The sequence below is a fragment of the Centrocercus urophasianus genome, unplaced genomic scaffold, assembly GCF_019232065.1.
Source record: "Centrocercus urophasianus isolate 14NV4802_14NV808 unplaced genomic scaffold, USGS_Curo_1.0 seq_9, whole genome shotgun sequence".
NCBI lineage: Eukaryota > Metazoa > Chordata > Aves > Galliformes > Phasianidae > Centrocercus > Centrocercus urophasianus.
Window position 1 is genome coordinate 30,614,972 of NW_024885532.1, and position 15,662 is coordinate 30,630,633.

The window sequence follows — 15,662 nt, forward strand, 5'->3', positions numbered from 1 at the left end:
GGGGAGGAGAAGGAACAGCTATCAGCTGTACTAACTCATTCAGTGGATGCCTTGTTGCTGCTTCACTTATCAATGGTCCATCCTTTAATGCTGATGTGGACCCCTGTTCCACATCAGCATTTTCCCTAGTTGTAGTTCTTTTGTCGAGTTTAAAGTTTGTTTGTAACCAGACTGAAGTAACTATAAAGTAAAAGCTGATGCATCGCCAGACCACGTAGATCCTAATTTCTTCCAGAGGCTTTTTGGTCTTTTTAAGAGTTTGCTGCAAATTCCCTTACATTCATATAGCTTTAATCATACACTTCACCCAGTGTGAAGCTGCCCCTATTTTTAATTGAAAGAAGGTTTGGTGGTTGTTGTTGTTGTTTGTTTGTTTTTTTTAAAGCTTTTAAACACTTTTTAAGTCATGCATCTTTGAGAGCAGGTTGACTGGGACTGTCTGCTGTGCAGCCTCTTTCCTGTGCTTTTTACTTGTTTGTTCTAGAGGAGATCTCTCAGCCTTTTGGGTGAGTAAATGAAGCTTACCTGACATGCAGATCCTAATAAATCAATAAAATAGTTCTGCTTCTGTGCTAGATCCTGCTTTTATGCTAACTAAAAATGAGAGTAAGTCCATTGCAGGACTATTTTACAAGTAGTCCATTACTGAGCTGTCATTGCTTCTTCTAATTAAGATGGAAGCCTTAAAAATCACAAGGTGTCCTGCCTTATAGCAAAGGAGTATGAAATGCTCTTTGTTCAGCACTGCTTTCAGAATTGCCTTTTGCTTCTGAACTATTCTAATGCCTTTAAAATGCTAAAAGTGAAGCTATTCTCAAGGTTACCTGGAGCTAAACATGCAGATATGTTTGTGTGCTTATGGATCTGTTGTGTATTGAATCTGAATGCCTTACAAAGATGTTTGTTGGATCTTCACATGAGAATGATAAAACTTTGTAAGAGTTTAGAGACAACCAAACGAATGTTTCCTTTTCAAATCACCTATTAAAATTCCACTTAGTCTGGCAGATAACCGCTGTGCAGTACCTGTTACCTGCTGGATGGCTCAGCATGTCTGCTCTGTGCTGATACATCATATCCTGCAGCTTGTGCTATGTGTCTGTCCAGTTGGAAGTGAGGAGCTGAATTAGGCATTGCTGTCTGTAAAGCAGTAAGCTCTCATGGTATATTCTAACAGCGTGGGCATGGTTCAGTATAAATAATACTTGTGTTTGTAGCTGTGGGGAGTTTTCCCCCTCTGAAAACCATTTTGACTGATAGCTGCTGACTTACCTATTGACTGTGGTTCTTCTGCCTTCTTCAGGGAAAATTAACTTTCCAGTTGTTGTGGTTTAACTCAGCAGGTGGCTCAGCACCTCACAGTTGCTTACTTATTCCCCCCACTTCCCAATGGGATGAGGGAATTTGAAAGAGCAAAGTAGAACTCGTGGGTTGAGATAAAACTATTTACTAAGATAGTCACAACTATTAGCCTTTGTGTGTGTGTGTGTGCGCGCACGTGTATAGAACAAGTGATGCTCAAGCTGTTATTCCCCCTGACCAATGCCCAGTTCACCCCCTGAGCGGCAGAAGAGGGCCAAATGAAAGGCTACCCCCTTCAGAACTTCTTCCACATGACATCATATGGCATGGAATGTCTCTTTGGCCAGTGTAAGTCAGCTTTCGTTGTTCTGTTTCCTCCCAGCTCCTTGGGCCTTTTGCTGTGAATGACCTTGGCTTAGTACAACACTGTTTAGCAGCAGCTATAAGCATCACTGTGTTATCAACATTGGTTTTCTCCTAGAACCAGAACATGGCATCACAGCAGATGCTCTGAAGAAAACAATTCTGTCCCAGCTGAAACTAAAACGCCAGTAAACCAAAAGTGAAGATGAATGAGTAGCAGTAAAAAGGAGAATCAGCAGCCCAGAGTGTCTGTGCTCTTGACCTGAACTGTCTTGTCATGTAAGCAGAAAAAGAGAATCTATGGGAAAATTAACACGAAAGTGAGTGGTAATGCAGAATTCCTGATTACTGGAGTGTGAAATGAAACTGTTACAGTTCTTTCTTCAGCAGTAAGAGATGTGTGCCATGCTAGTACAGAAATGCCATAGAAGTGTAATATTTTCCTAAATAATATTTTGAAAAGTTCGGAAAGCTGTGAAGCCAGGAAATGTTCATCGCTAGATGTCATGACATTATGAAGTGGGGGATGTTTGATGAAGAGCTTTTGGATACAGTTTGACATGTTATTTCCTATAAATTATTACAACAATACAGATCTCACAACAGCTCCCATTTGTCTTTAAAGAACAATCTCAAGTGTAGTGAAGGCAACTTGCTTTGCAGAGCTGCAGTGCAGTTAAGGTGCAGTAATGACAAGATGCTGTTGTTTCAAAGAGGGAAGTTCTGAGCTGCGATATTGACTCAGAGTAGAAGAGGTGTTTTGCTCTAGTAGGTGAAGTAACACATACTATAAAACCTGCTACATTTTAAGGCTAAATGAGATGGAAAGAGGGAGAGACTTCCCTACAATGTACTAATAGGTGTTAGGAATAGCTGCTCCCCTATATTATATATGTAGATTTTTAGATGATGCATCACATTCTGAATAATACTCAGTCATCCCTAGAATTTGATTGTACAATTTAATCCACATCTGGGACTCCATGAGGTCTTTTTGTGGGTACAATCATTCTTCTGTCTGGTTCTGCTTGCAAGAAAGTCACTGAATTCAGCCTTGTTATGTAATTATAGCAAGGCACCCATCATAGGATCCCTTTGCTAGGGCTGAATTGCTGCTGGTACAAATCTCATTAGCATTCTACTCTTATTAGAATTTTATATATAGTAAGTTTCTACATATTTATGTATAGACATTTGTTAATAAAACAAAGGTAGTGAATGAAATTATAATTGGTAAAGGGACTCAACAGAAATCTGATCCAGACTATTTTTTTTTAGCAACTTAAGTGCTGTTTCCACTGCAGCTTTGCTTTTACTTCTAGTTGTGGAGTAACTTTATTCCTCTGGTGCTGTCAGCAGTTACAGTGGTGAGGAGCTTCAAAGATGTGTTCTTTAAATAGATGATCTGTATAAATATTAGCAGCACTGATTGTAGAAAATGTTGTTAACCAGTTTTATTGGGGGAGGAGGTTCACATAAATCTCCGCAACAAAAGTTTGGAAAACAGTAAATTAGTGATGGGAAAAGTAATAAACTTTTTATGAGGTAACATAGGAATTATTCTCTTCATTTTCCATCTGATGCATTGGTGCATATAAAAAGACATTGGGTTGCTTTTGTTAGGAAAATATGTTATATGATGCTGTAGCCCAGACGTTAAGATCTATCTTTTTTTTTTTAAAAAAAAAAAAAAAAAAAGCTTTGTAGTCTGACTTAAAGTAAACCTGTTTTTCAGATTTGAAATAAAATTGAAGCAACAACAAAAATGGTGAATAACAGATTGTTTCATGAGAAGCAGTGGATATTGGTCACAGTGGCTCAATGACCAAATGGAGACCAGTGACAAGTGGTGTCCCTCAGGGCTCAGTACTGGGACAGGTGTTCTTCAACATCTTCATTAGTGACACTGACAGTGGGATCACATATATCCTCAGTGAGGTTGTGGATGGCACCAAGCTGTGTGGTATGGTCAATGCATCAGAGGGATGGGGTGCCATTCAGAGACACCTAGACAGGCTGAGTATTGGGTCCAGGAGAACCTCATGAGGTTCAACAAATTCAAATGCAGCATCTTGCACCCGGGTCATACAAACCCTTGCTGTCAGTACTAGCTGGGGGACGAAAGGATAGAGCACAGCCCTGCTGAAAATTACTTTGGAGTACGGATGGATGACAAGCTGGGCATAAGCCAAGAATGTGCCCTCGCAGCCCAGAAAGCCAACTGAATCCTGGGCTGCATTCAAAACAGCATGGCAAGCAGAGCAAGGAAGGTGATCCTGCCCCTCTGCTCTGCACTGGTGAGGCCTCACCTGGAGTACTGCATGCAGATGTGGAGTCCTCAGTGCAGGAGAGACAAAGAGCTGTTGGAGTGCATCCAGAGGAGGGCCACAAAAATGATCCAAGGGATGGCAGAAGTTCCCTACAAGGACAGGCTGAGAGCTGGGGCTGTTCAGCCTGGAGAAGAGAAGGCTCTAAGGTGACCTGAGAGTGGCCTTCTGGTATATAAAGAGGGACTGCAAGAAAGAAGGGGACAGACTCTGCTAAACAGTCTGTTGTGGTAGAACAAGGGGTATGGTTTCAAAGTAGAAGATGGGAGATATGGGCTAGGTGTAAGAAAGAAGTTCTTTTATGATCAGTGTGATGAGGCACTGGCACAGGTTGCCCTGAGAGGTGATGGATGCCCTATCCCTGGAAGCACTCAAGGCCAGGCTGCACAAGGCTCTGAGCACCTGATCTAGTTGTAGTGTCCCTGTTCATTGCAGGGGTTGGACCAGCTGACATTTAAAGATCCCTTCCAATTCAGTATGATTCTGTGAGAATGAAATATTAAAATTTAAGTATATTTAAATATTTATTTATGAAATTGTATTTAAGTACATTGATAAAACTCTTTAGTGGAAAAGTGCTCTGCTTTAACATGAATTGGAGAGGATTAGGATTTAATAAAGTGAAATACTGTTTGTGTTTGAGGGGAAAACTATTTTTTCCCCCAAGGTTTTGATTTTTTTAAAACTACCATCTTTCTTTCCAGATGTTCTAGAATACATTATTCATTGTTTTAAAACAACTCTAATCTTTAATACGATTATCTGTGAACTTCCTTTGTTTACTGAGGGATTTTTCAGATTATCAAATCATGCTGTGTGCAAATCCTACTCTTCTTGGTGCGTACTTTTAAGTCTCCATTACATTCACTAGGCAGTGCCCCAAATGAAGTTGACTAATGTAAATTATTGATGATTATTGTATTCACACTGGGAGGTGAAATTGAGTCTCCTGTCTTGATTCACAGTTCACTTGCAATACAGAGTAATGAGAGCAGGTACACTAGGGCACCAGAGCATCCAAATTGATTTGCAGTGTAAATATAGACAAGTCATTTATGAGTATAAGGAATTCCAGAGAGAAAACAGTTGGAGCTGAAGTTGCCATTTGTTTTTGAAGAACATGATCAGTATATTTTTCATAATAACCATACACTAAAGCGAGAATAACTATTGCAGCACTTGTGCAGTGCGGTGCTTTGTTATGCTGGGTCTTGTCATAATGCTTAATAAGTAAGGGGAGTCTCTTGCATCCCAGTTCTTCATATAAATTTTTCAAATCCCTGGGTGGAATTTCTTGGAGGGTGCAAACTATGCAGGCATGAGGGTTTTCTCTTGCTTGAAACTGTCAGAATCTGCTGTGCTTGGAAAAGAAGACACACATTCAGATGGCCTCTTCTCCAGCAACATCTGTCCTCTACATCCTTCCTCCTTGTGAGCAGGAGTTCACATGCAAGGCATAGCAGCAGAAGCGAGCACAATAGGATGCACCTTTGAAGGACAAATCAGTATGGTGATAGCTGCCTTTGCTGGCAAAACCCTGAGTAAGCAGGTGGGCTTGGCGCTGTGCCCATAGGTGAATGTGTTCCAAGCCCTTAGTTCTGCCCGCAGTCTTGAGAAACGTTCCTGTGAGGGCTTTAGCTGCCCTCTGTTGCTTCACCTTGGATGCTGAGAGAAAGAAATGCCCTTTGGTAGTTAGGACCAAGGGTATGCATGGCTTTAAAAAAAAAAAAAATCAATTTAGGTAGTATCAGTTGCGTTTAGAAATGTCTCAGTTTCTTTTGTGTGTGCTGAGTGGTAGGAGAGATGGCATTCTGTGTCTGTATTTGGCAGTCAGGGCAGTGGGAAGGTTGGGGCAGGACCTGTCCTCTGTGCAGCTTCATTCTTGTGCATTGGCCTCCCTCCGCACTAATTCCCTGGCTCTTCTTTGTGGCATTCCCTTATGGTCCCCCCTCAGGCACCGAAGCCAGAGCAAGTGATAAAAAGCAGTTGGACACCCAGCTGTTGCTGGAGAGGAGAGCAGAGAAATAGCAGATGGAAGTACAAACTGCTCTCCCCAGTGCCCACAGCTGTTCCCTGTGCCTTTCAATGTAGTGGCTGGCTCCAGAAGGCCTTCAAAGAATTGCTGAGGTGGAAGGGACCTCTAGGGGTGCCCAATCCTACTCGAGCAGGGACACCCAGAGCAGGGTATCCAGGTGGCTTTGGGAGATCTCCAGGGAGGAGACTTCACAGCCTCTGGGCACCCAGTGCCAGTGCTCCATCACCTCCATGACAGAGTAGTGCTTTCTGATGTTCAGAGGGAAATTCCTGTGTGTTCCTTGCTCACAGTAATGGTACTAGGCATATCTGAGAAGAGCCTGGCTCCTACCCCTTAGCACCCTCCCTTCAGGTATTTAGACACTGATGAGATCTCTCTGAGCCATCTCTTCTCCATTGTAAACTGTCTCAACTGATGTGATTGCTAAACAGCTTTCCATTTTATTCAGAAACTCATGTCTTGAAAGCCCCTAGTGTCTGGAAAAAGGGAAACATCGTTCCTTTTTTTTTTTTTTTTTTTTTTTTTTTTTTTTTAAGAGCAGGCAAAAGGAAGAACTGGGAATCTACAGGATGTTGAACTTCATGTCTGTGCCTGGGAAAGTCATGGAATAGATCCTCCTGGAAACTATGTTATGAAGGTGCGTGCAAGACAATGATGTGGTCTGAGACAGTCAGCACAGCTTTACCAAGGGCAGATAATGCCTGACAAATACTGTGACCTTCTGTGATGAAGTGACAGCATCACTGCAGACAAAGGAAGCACAGCTGATGTCATCTACCTGGACTTCTGTAAAACCTTTGATGTGGTCCCACAATCCCACACCACATCCTTTTATCTAAATTGGAGAGATATCAAGGATTGACTGCTCAGAGAGTAAAGAACTGGATGGATGGTTGCAGCCAAAGGGTTGTGGTCAATGGCTCTGTGTCCAGGTGGAGGTCATCAATGAGTGGTGTTCCCCAAGGGACCAGTCCTGGGACTAGTGTGTTTCAGCATCTTTATCAGTGATCTGGATAGCAGAATTGAGTGCACCCTCAGCAAGTTTGCTGATGATGCTAGTGTGCCTAGGTGTCTCTTGTACTGGAAGGCCCAGGACTGGACCCAGCACTCCAGGTCTGGCCTCGTGAGTTCTGGCAAGAGGGCAAGGATCACCTCTAGGCCAACCTTCCACAAGTCTGACAGAAAAAGTGGAAAGACACGTGAGAGCAGTGCTTGCTTGCTGAGGTGAGTTGCCTGATGACAGAACTCACCACTTCTGGCTTTGATTATTGCTGCAAATCTGCCATGCATACCCAGCGAGCTCACCCTGTACCTTTACTGCTGTTTTGTGCTGCTGAGCTTTATGGTGCCCCTGAGGCTACTCCTGGATGTCAGGAAGAAAATCAGAGAAATACTGCCAGCGTATTTTTTATTGCTAACGCAGGAGAAGTTTAGCTGAGTACAGACAGTGATATTCTTAATTTTCCAGGCTGTTGCTATCTTATTCTCTAGCTGTCTCTAGACATCCTCACCATTTTATGTTTCGCCTCTAATGGCATGAGCCAGGATGTCATAATATCCAAAATCAAATGTACCAGAAAATATAATAAATTAGAGTTGAGCTAGCAGAGTAATTGAAGAATAAACTGAATTTTAAACAACACAAGATTGCGTTATGAACTGATTGCTATGCACAAAATGCACTGAAGGAGTGTTACTTCATGTAGATTTACTATTGATGGCAGCATTTCCTAGATTGCTACTAGTAATAAAGAAATGAAAATGGTTTGAACTTTTGAGTTAGTACCACAAAATAATGTTGCGGCGAAGGAGGAGTACCATTCTAGTTATACTGCAAAGTAACTCTGGAATAAAAATTTTCTTGGTGTTTTATTTAAGAGGTTTCTGTGACTTTAACAGTCCTGATGCTAAGATGATCAGGGGGCTGGAGCACCTCCCCTGTGAGGACAGGCTGAGGGAGTTGGGCTTGTTCAGCCTGGAGAAGAGAAGGCTGCGGGGTGACCTCATTGCAGCCTATCAATACCTGAAGGGAACCTACACCCAGGAGGGGAGTAAACTCTTCAAAAGGGCTGACAACAGCAGGACTAGGGGAAATGGATCCAAGTTGAAGGAGGGAAGATTTAGGTTGGATGTTAGGGGGAAGTTCTTTACAAGGAGAGTGGTTAGGCCCTGGAACGGGCTGCCCAGGGAGGTTGTGGATGCCCCGTCCTTGGATGTGTTTAAGGCCAGGTTGGACGGGGTCCTGGGCAACCTGATCTGAATGTGTGTGTTTGGTGGCCCTGCTAGGCAGGGGGGTTGAAACTACATGATCCTTGAGGTCCCTTCCAACCCGGGTGATTCTGTGATTCTGTGATGCGTATTAGGCTACAAAGTGAAGGAAGGTTTTGTGTGGAAAGAACTAAATTTGTCCTCAATATACTTGGACATGTAGGACCATGTACTTTTTTTTTTAATAAGAAATTGCATATAAAATGTACCTGAGGGACCTTCTGAAACTGAGTTTAGGGACGCAGAACCACCAAAGTTGGAAAAGACATCCAAGGTCATTGAGTTCAACTATCCATCTACCACCAATATTTCCCCACTAAACCATGTCCCTTAGCACTGCATCTAAATGCTTCTCAAATACCTCCAAGGATGGTGACTCCACCACCTCCTTGGGCAGCCCATTCCAGTGCCTGAGCACTCTTTCAGAGAATAAATTTTTCCTAATATCCAACCTCCCCAGCACAACTTGAGGTGGTTGGTTCCCTCTCATCCTCTCACTAGTTACACAGGAGAAGCGGCTGACCACCACAGCCTCATTTCAGGTAGTTGTAGGGAGCTGTAAGGTCTCCTCTGATTCTCCTCTTCTCATGTGGTATTCTTAAGGAATTCTAAATTTGTGTGCCATGTCAGTTTTATGGCAGGTAATCTGCATCTTGTTTGAATAATTTCCTTCTAATTTTTGTTTCCTTAAACCGCATACTAAAACACCCCAGAAACAAACAAACAAAAAAATCCCACAACAAAAATCAGCAGATGACACAGCGCTTGTTAAAAATACTCCCCTTGCAGTAGTGCTCACAGAGATATTGGGAGACCATCACGTTAATCTGAGGTGGCATGAGAAGTTCTGGTTTTGCAAGCTAGCAGGCACCTCAGCTGAGATGTTGTAGCTGAGCGTGTGTGCTTCTCCTGGTCTCTTGAAATCTGAAATGAGATAATGCTGGTGAAGGCCACCCTGAGGCTGTTCTTACAGCTCCAAGTTACAGGCAAGCCTGGGAAATGCAAATAGCTGCTACCAACTATTTGCTGAAAGATAACAAATGATTCAGCTGAAGAATGTCAATGGGCTGTCCAGCACTCTTCTGTACAGAAGAATTGGTGTCACGTTAGGTTGCTTGTGTGCAGAGAAAACCTGAAAAACATTTTGGACCATGCTTTATTTTCTATTCATCCTTGTTTTAAGAATATAAAAGAAACTTTATGCAGAGATGAGATTTTTGGCAGCAGTAGTTCTGCCCTCAAGTCAAGACTCTGTCACTTAATAAATTATGTTCTGCAGCAAAATACCAGCTATTGTGCATTTCAGTGGTAGAAATCAAATGTGAGCCTTCTTTGGTGGCAGAGGGCAAGAAGTAAGCACTGTGATTTGTGTTTAAGTCAGAAGTTTAGAGTTTAAAAGTTAAAGCTGTGTTTAAGCATGAAATTCTTGGAATCATAGAATGGTTTGGGTTGGAAGGAACCTTAAGGATCATCAAGTTCCAGCCTTGTGCTAGGTCAAGTACTAGATCAAGTTGCCCAGGGCTCTACCCAGCCTTGCCTTAAACACCTCCAGGGATGGGGCATCCACAACCTCTGGGGCGGCCTGTTTCAGCATCTCACCACTCAGTAAAAAAATTCCCCCGACATCCAATCTAAATCTCCCTTCCTTTAGTTTAAAACCATTCCCCCTTGTCCTGTAGCTATTTACCTCTGTAAAAAGTTGATTTCCCTCATGTTTATAAACTGCCTTTAGATATTGGAAGGCCTCAGTGAGGTCTCCCCACAGCCTTCTCTTTTTCAGGCTGAACAAGCCCAGTTCCTTCAGAAAATTGCTCATTATTCTTGTAAAATTTAAATAAGGTTGACTATCAGGAATGATAATAAAATACATTTTACTTGTAAGCTAATTTTTTAAAATAGCAAAAAAATAGCTCTTCTGAGTTAAATAGGTGAATATATCATAGAATCACAGAATCACCAAGGTTGGAAAAGACCTAAAAGATCATCCAGTCCAACCATTCACCTATCACCAATAGCTCCTACTAAACCATGTCCCTCAACACAACTTCCAGCCTTTCCTTGAACACCCCCAGGGTCGGTGACTCCACCACCTCCCTGGGCAGTCCGTTCCAGTGCCTGACCACCCTTTCTGAAAAGTAACACTTCCTCATGTCCAGCCTGAATCTCCCCTGCCGTAGCTTGAAGCCATTCCCCCTGGTCCTATCACTAATGACACGAGAGAAGAGGCCGACCCCCAGCTCACTACAACCTCCCTTCAGGAAGTTATAGAGAGCAATGAGGTCTCCCCTGAGCCTCCTCTTCTCCAGGCTGAACATTCCCAGCTCCTTCAGCCTCTCCTCATATGGCCTGTGTTCCAGACCCCTCACCAGCTTTGTTGCCCTCCTTTGAACACGTTCCAGGGCCTCAATATCTTTCTTGCAGTGAGGGGCCCAAAACTGGACACAGTACTCGAGGTGCGGACTCGCTAGTGCTGAATATAGGGGAACAATCACCTCTCTGCTCCTGCTTGCAACACCGTTTCTGATGCAATATATGGTGAGCTTTATTGTTCTGACACTTACCTAAAGAGTTGTAAAACTCTTAAGTTACTTTTCTGTGCCACAACCTAATGGAAGCAGAAACTAATCCAGGAGAAACAGTTATTTCCACTGTGTAAGACTTATTTTGCCTGTGTGAGATGTAAAATTAACTTCTTTATGTATTTTGATAACTTAAAAACTTACCTTCTTGCATCCATCCTTCATTTCCATAGAAATGTGTTCAGAGATCACCAGGAGGCAAGAGCGAGGACTTTAGTGGTTGACTTCCCCTCCACACTGCCTGTTGAGATAGTAAGCAAAAGTTCCACAGCTCCAGCACATAAAATCTGTGTGGCAGAAAGCTTGGGGGAAATAGGTATCCTTTAATTTGTTTAAAAATTAAAAAAAAAACTTGATCAGTACAGGAATTTCTATAGATGGGCTTTGAGGATGTTCAGGATCTGTAGTTATATTTCTGCTTTTTTTCAATTGTAAGTTTTGATAATCTGTAAGAATCAGAGCTCTCCTGTACTGGGAAGGACTGCCTTTTCATTTTTCTGTCCCACAGCCCAGTTGACTTTTGATAGCTCATACTAACCACATGGCTCTTTGAGACTTTTCCAGTGGAATATGACATTTTATGGTTAAGCCTTCCACTAGCACTGTTCTAATATTTATTACCTAGTTTACTTGGCGTGGTGAAATCTGTGTGCCATGGCAGCTTACTCCAGGTGAGACCGCTTAAGAAACTGCGAGTGCAGTTGTTGGTGAGGAACGTAATCAATCTAGAACAGTTAAGGTTGGAAAAGGTCACGTAGTCCGATCGTTGACCCATTACCACCATGCCCACCAAACAAAGTTCTTTAAAGGAGCTTTGAAGCATCATTTTCTTCCAAAATTCCTTAGCAGCATGGAAGAAAGGAGGCAATTCTGATCAAGTTTATTGCAGTAGTAAATTGTGGGAACAAGTCAGCAATATTGTGCAGTCCAGATCATTTTGGAAGCTGCAGGCTGTTGAATCATGTATTACAATTTAAACGATATATTTTCTCCAGTGTTTAGAAGCAGAAAATCTAAACCATTTTTACAGGCTGAATAAATACATCCTGAAAACATGCAGGGGTCATCAGAATTAACCACTGGAAAACAGCTCCATGTTCAGGTAAGGTAATGTGCCTGCCAGTCCTCAGAGTAAGGACGAAAGAGTGAGGGAGCACTGAAGTTGAGCACAGTGGGCACAGGCAGCCTGCAGCTTTGGTGGGAGCACTTTTAGAGTTAACACTCGTAAACAAGAACAAACAACTTTTAAGACATGGATCTTTTGGAAAGAGTCCAGCGGAGGGCCACAAAGATGGTGAAGGGCCTAGAGCATCTCTCCTATGAGGAAAGGCTGAGTGAACTGGGTCTGTTCAGCCTTGAGAAAAGAAGGCTGAGAGGAGACCTGATCCAGGTCTATAAATATCTAAGGTGTGGGGGGCAGAATGGCGAGGCCGGACTCCTTTCAGTGGTGAGTGGAGACAGGACAAGGGGAAACGGCCGGAAACTGCAGCACAGGAAGTTCCGCACAAACATGCGCAAGAACTTCTTTACAGTGAGGTGACGGAGCACTGGAACAGGCTGCCCAGGGAGGTGGTGGAGTCTCCTTCTCTGGAGATGTTCAAGACCTGCCTGGATGCCTACCTGTGTGACCTGGTGTAGGGAACCTGCTTTGGCAGGGGGGTTGGACTCGATGATCTCTGGAGGTCTCTTCTAACCCCTACAATTCTGTGAAACTGGGAAGACTTAGAAAAGAGTCAGAAAAATGAATAGAAGTCTGCCTTACAGTGTTTATTTAAGAATCCTCTTTTCCTCCTCTAATTAATAAATAAACCATGGTGTGTAGTAGTAATGGAAGGTTTCATACTTCAAAGAGCTGTTTAGGGGCACTTGGGACAGGCAGCAAATGTGTCTGGATTGGCCTGACCATGGTCTGCTGCAGCTTGAGCAAATATCGTAACTCTGAAGAATGAGAAACTCTCAGGAGCAATTAACACAAATAGCTAATACCAAATAGTAGTGATCTCTGTTAGATGAAGAGTTATAGAAATGTATATTTAATGTGTGCAAGCAAATTCATTGCTTCAGTTTGATATATCGCACACCCATACTGCTGGGATCAGCACTTAATGGTATAATTTGTATTATGAGGCACTCTTCCTGTGGCACATGGACAGAGAGCCAGTGCCACGTGTGTGTCATCCCAGGGACAGGTGGGACTGGCGATTTCGGGCTGCTTTACAAGGCAGCTGCTTACATATATCCTTGCATACCAGGGCTGCTGCAAGGTCAGGCCCCTGCAGCTTGTTCTGTGGTGTGCTGCAAGTGAAGGCTGTTAGTCTGTGGATCCACTGAATCTCTAGTGTCTGTTTTTCTTGTTAAAATCGTATATGGTGCAAAACAGGTATGAGTGTCTGCTTTCCCTGCATCCATTGGATAGGGAGATGGACACCTTATAAATTCAGTTGTTACTATTTTGTATTCAATTGGGTAGACTTTGATGGTTATAAAGAAACAGCATAGAGTCATCTTGAGTTTTGTAAGTGCTAGCAGGAATACAGATTCAGTTTATCTAAAAAAAAATAAAAATTAAAAAAAAAAAGAGAGAAAAGAGGAAGGCTTTCATGTATTTTGTTACATTATTTTCCTAGCTTGATAAAAGCTGCTCCTCTTCACCTTTAATAAAGGATGTAGCAGCCAAAGGGAAGCTTTCCCACGTGAAGAAAAGATTGAGGACTGCAAAACGAGTTTATGGGATCTTCAACAGAAATACTTCTTGGGGCTTATAGAGGAACCCGTTGTATGAAAGTGAGAGAACCGCAGGTATAAACCAAATCCCTGCATTAGGCAATATTTTGTTTGAAGTGGCGTGCCAGTATTTTTTTTTCCCTCTCTTCTGTGCTCTTGAAGAGAGCTGGTGCTGTTGCTTTCAGACCAGAAACAACTCTATGTTGGTATTTCCTCTTCATTCAGGGTGAGATGTGCCACAAACAAATATCTTTGGGTCAGCTCATTATTTCCATACATGAACTGAGGAAAAACAGACCATTAAAAGAGTTCATAAAGGTTAAGACCTTCACTTTTGCTAGTGACTTTGTGCTTCTTAGATAGCGGCATTAAATAGATGGAATACGTTGTGGGTCTGTCTTGTGTCTTGTGTTGTTTCCTCATGCTTACAAAGTTAGAATGTAATGAGTTCAAAACATTTTTCCTCATAATTATGCATAATGTAGAGCAGTACAATTGCTCAGCTAAGTAAACAGGAACTTTTTCAATTATGAAGTGCTATTACCTTTGTGTGTTCTTGTCATTTATGAAATCAGTGGGTGGTTAATTAAATTGCTCCTTTGGACTCTTCTAAAGGCTGTGCATTAATTATATTTTGGTGATGGTGTGCAAGTTTCTCAACTTTTTAATGAGGGTGAAAGTTGTTTACCTCTTTGTTAGGAAATAAGGTTGAGATTAGTACAGGATTTTGTTTTCTAATGAAATATTGTTAGATATTCATTGGGACATCACATGCTGTGATCATGTGACGTGCTTGCTTGAAATCAAATCTGAATTTCCCTGATTGCAACACGTGGCAAAATGTACAGAATCTGTGTGATGAGCTCCATGTTGATGGAGGAAGTCCATGCTCAGATAAAGGACATGCTGACCTAAACAGCACCACCCCAAATCCAATCCCAATGCCTGAGAGCGCCGTCCAAAAGCTCCCTGAGCTGCAGCACTGGAGCCGTGCCCACAGCCCTGGGCAGCTGTTCCGTGCCCACCGCCCTCTGGCGCAGCCCCTTTCCCTCACCCCCAGCCGCCCTCCCCTGGCGCAGCTCCATGCCGTTCCCTGTCGCTGTCACACAGAGCAGAGCTCAGCGCTGCCCTCCGCTCCCTGTGAGGAGCTGCAGTCGCCATCAGGCCTCCCCTCAGCCTGCCCTGCTCCGGGAGGCTGAGCACAACAGGGGCCTCAGCTGCTCTTCATGTCTTTTCCCCATTTCCCCATCCTGCAGTGGTTTTGTTGGAGTTTCTTTTGTCTTTTTGGTATTTTTCTTCAGTTAGTGACGCTTGCGTGCTAAAGAAAGCCCCATGTAGGTGCAGTGTAGGTGTGCTAACAAATGTTTTTCCCAGATTAGTTTATATTGGTTCCTCTGATGAAACAGTGCATTGCTGTCAAATGCTCAAAGCCAGACAAAGCCTCCTTAGCCCGGTGCTGGTACCAGTGAGGCCATCATTTAAGTGCCATTGTCATTAACAGATATGAAAAGAATCTGTAGCACGCCCCGGGTCTTTGAAACACAGCTGCAGGTTTTACCTCACTGAAGGGAGGGAATGGCCCTCACTTCTGATTTGTCCCACTGGGTGCTGACTTCTTTAGCAATAAACCCATTCTTCTTTTTTGTGCTCTTTATCCAACCTCATTGGTTTTGAACCATATCGAGTCAAAAAATGCCAAGAAAAACACTTTCGCTACTTTTTCAGATGTGTGATTTGGTGAGCAGTTAGGCTTTCTCAAGCAGAGGAAGGCGTGAATCCGCCTGAAGCATCCACTGAGATCTAAACTGGACCCTTCTCATTTGGAGCCCACCTTTCTGCTGTGTATTTTTATCTTGTGTGTAGGTCCAGAGCTTTTTCTCCACATGGCAGAGCTATATAAATGCAAAGAGAGGACAGTTTCTCGAGGGATGTGACACATTTTGGTGGCAGCTGACTCTGGCATTTGCAAATGGCATTTGCATTATGTCCAGTGAAAGTGGATAGTAACGTTTAGGTATTCAGTTTGGAAATGGGAATACTGAAGCCCAGTATGCTGGGCTTTAT

At 42.9% G+C, this 15,662-nt stretch overlaps 1 protein-coding gene across 2 annotated transcripts in view; it reads left to right on the plus strand.

Annotated features, from left to right (window-relative positions):
• The window catches only part of LNX2 (ligand of numb-protein X 2), a 60,512-nt gene that overhangs the window by 5,078 nt on the left and 39,772 nt on the right, over nucleotides 1-15,662 (plus strand). The window contains exon 1 of one of the 2 annotated variants that reach the window (XM_042838715.1): nucleotides 6,579-6,664. The exons of the other annotated variant lie outside the window; for it this stretch is intronic. The gene's annotated coding sequence lies outside the window, so the exon portion shown is untranslated. Of the gene's footprint in view, nucleotides 1-6,578; nucleotides 6,665-15,662 lie in introns of those variants that run through there. 2 annotated transcript variants of the gene reach the window in all.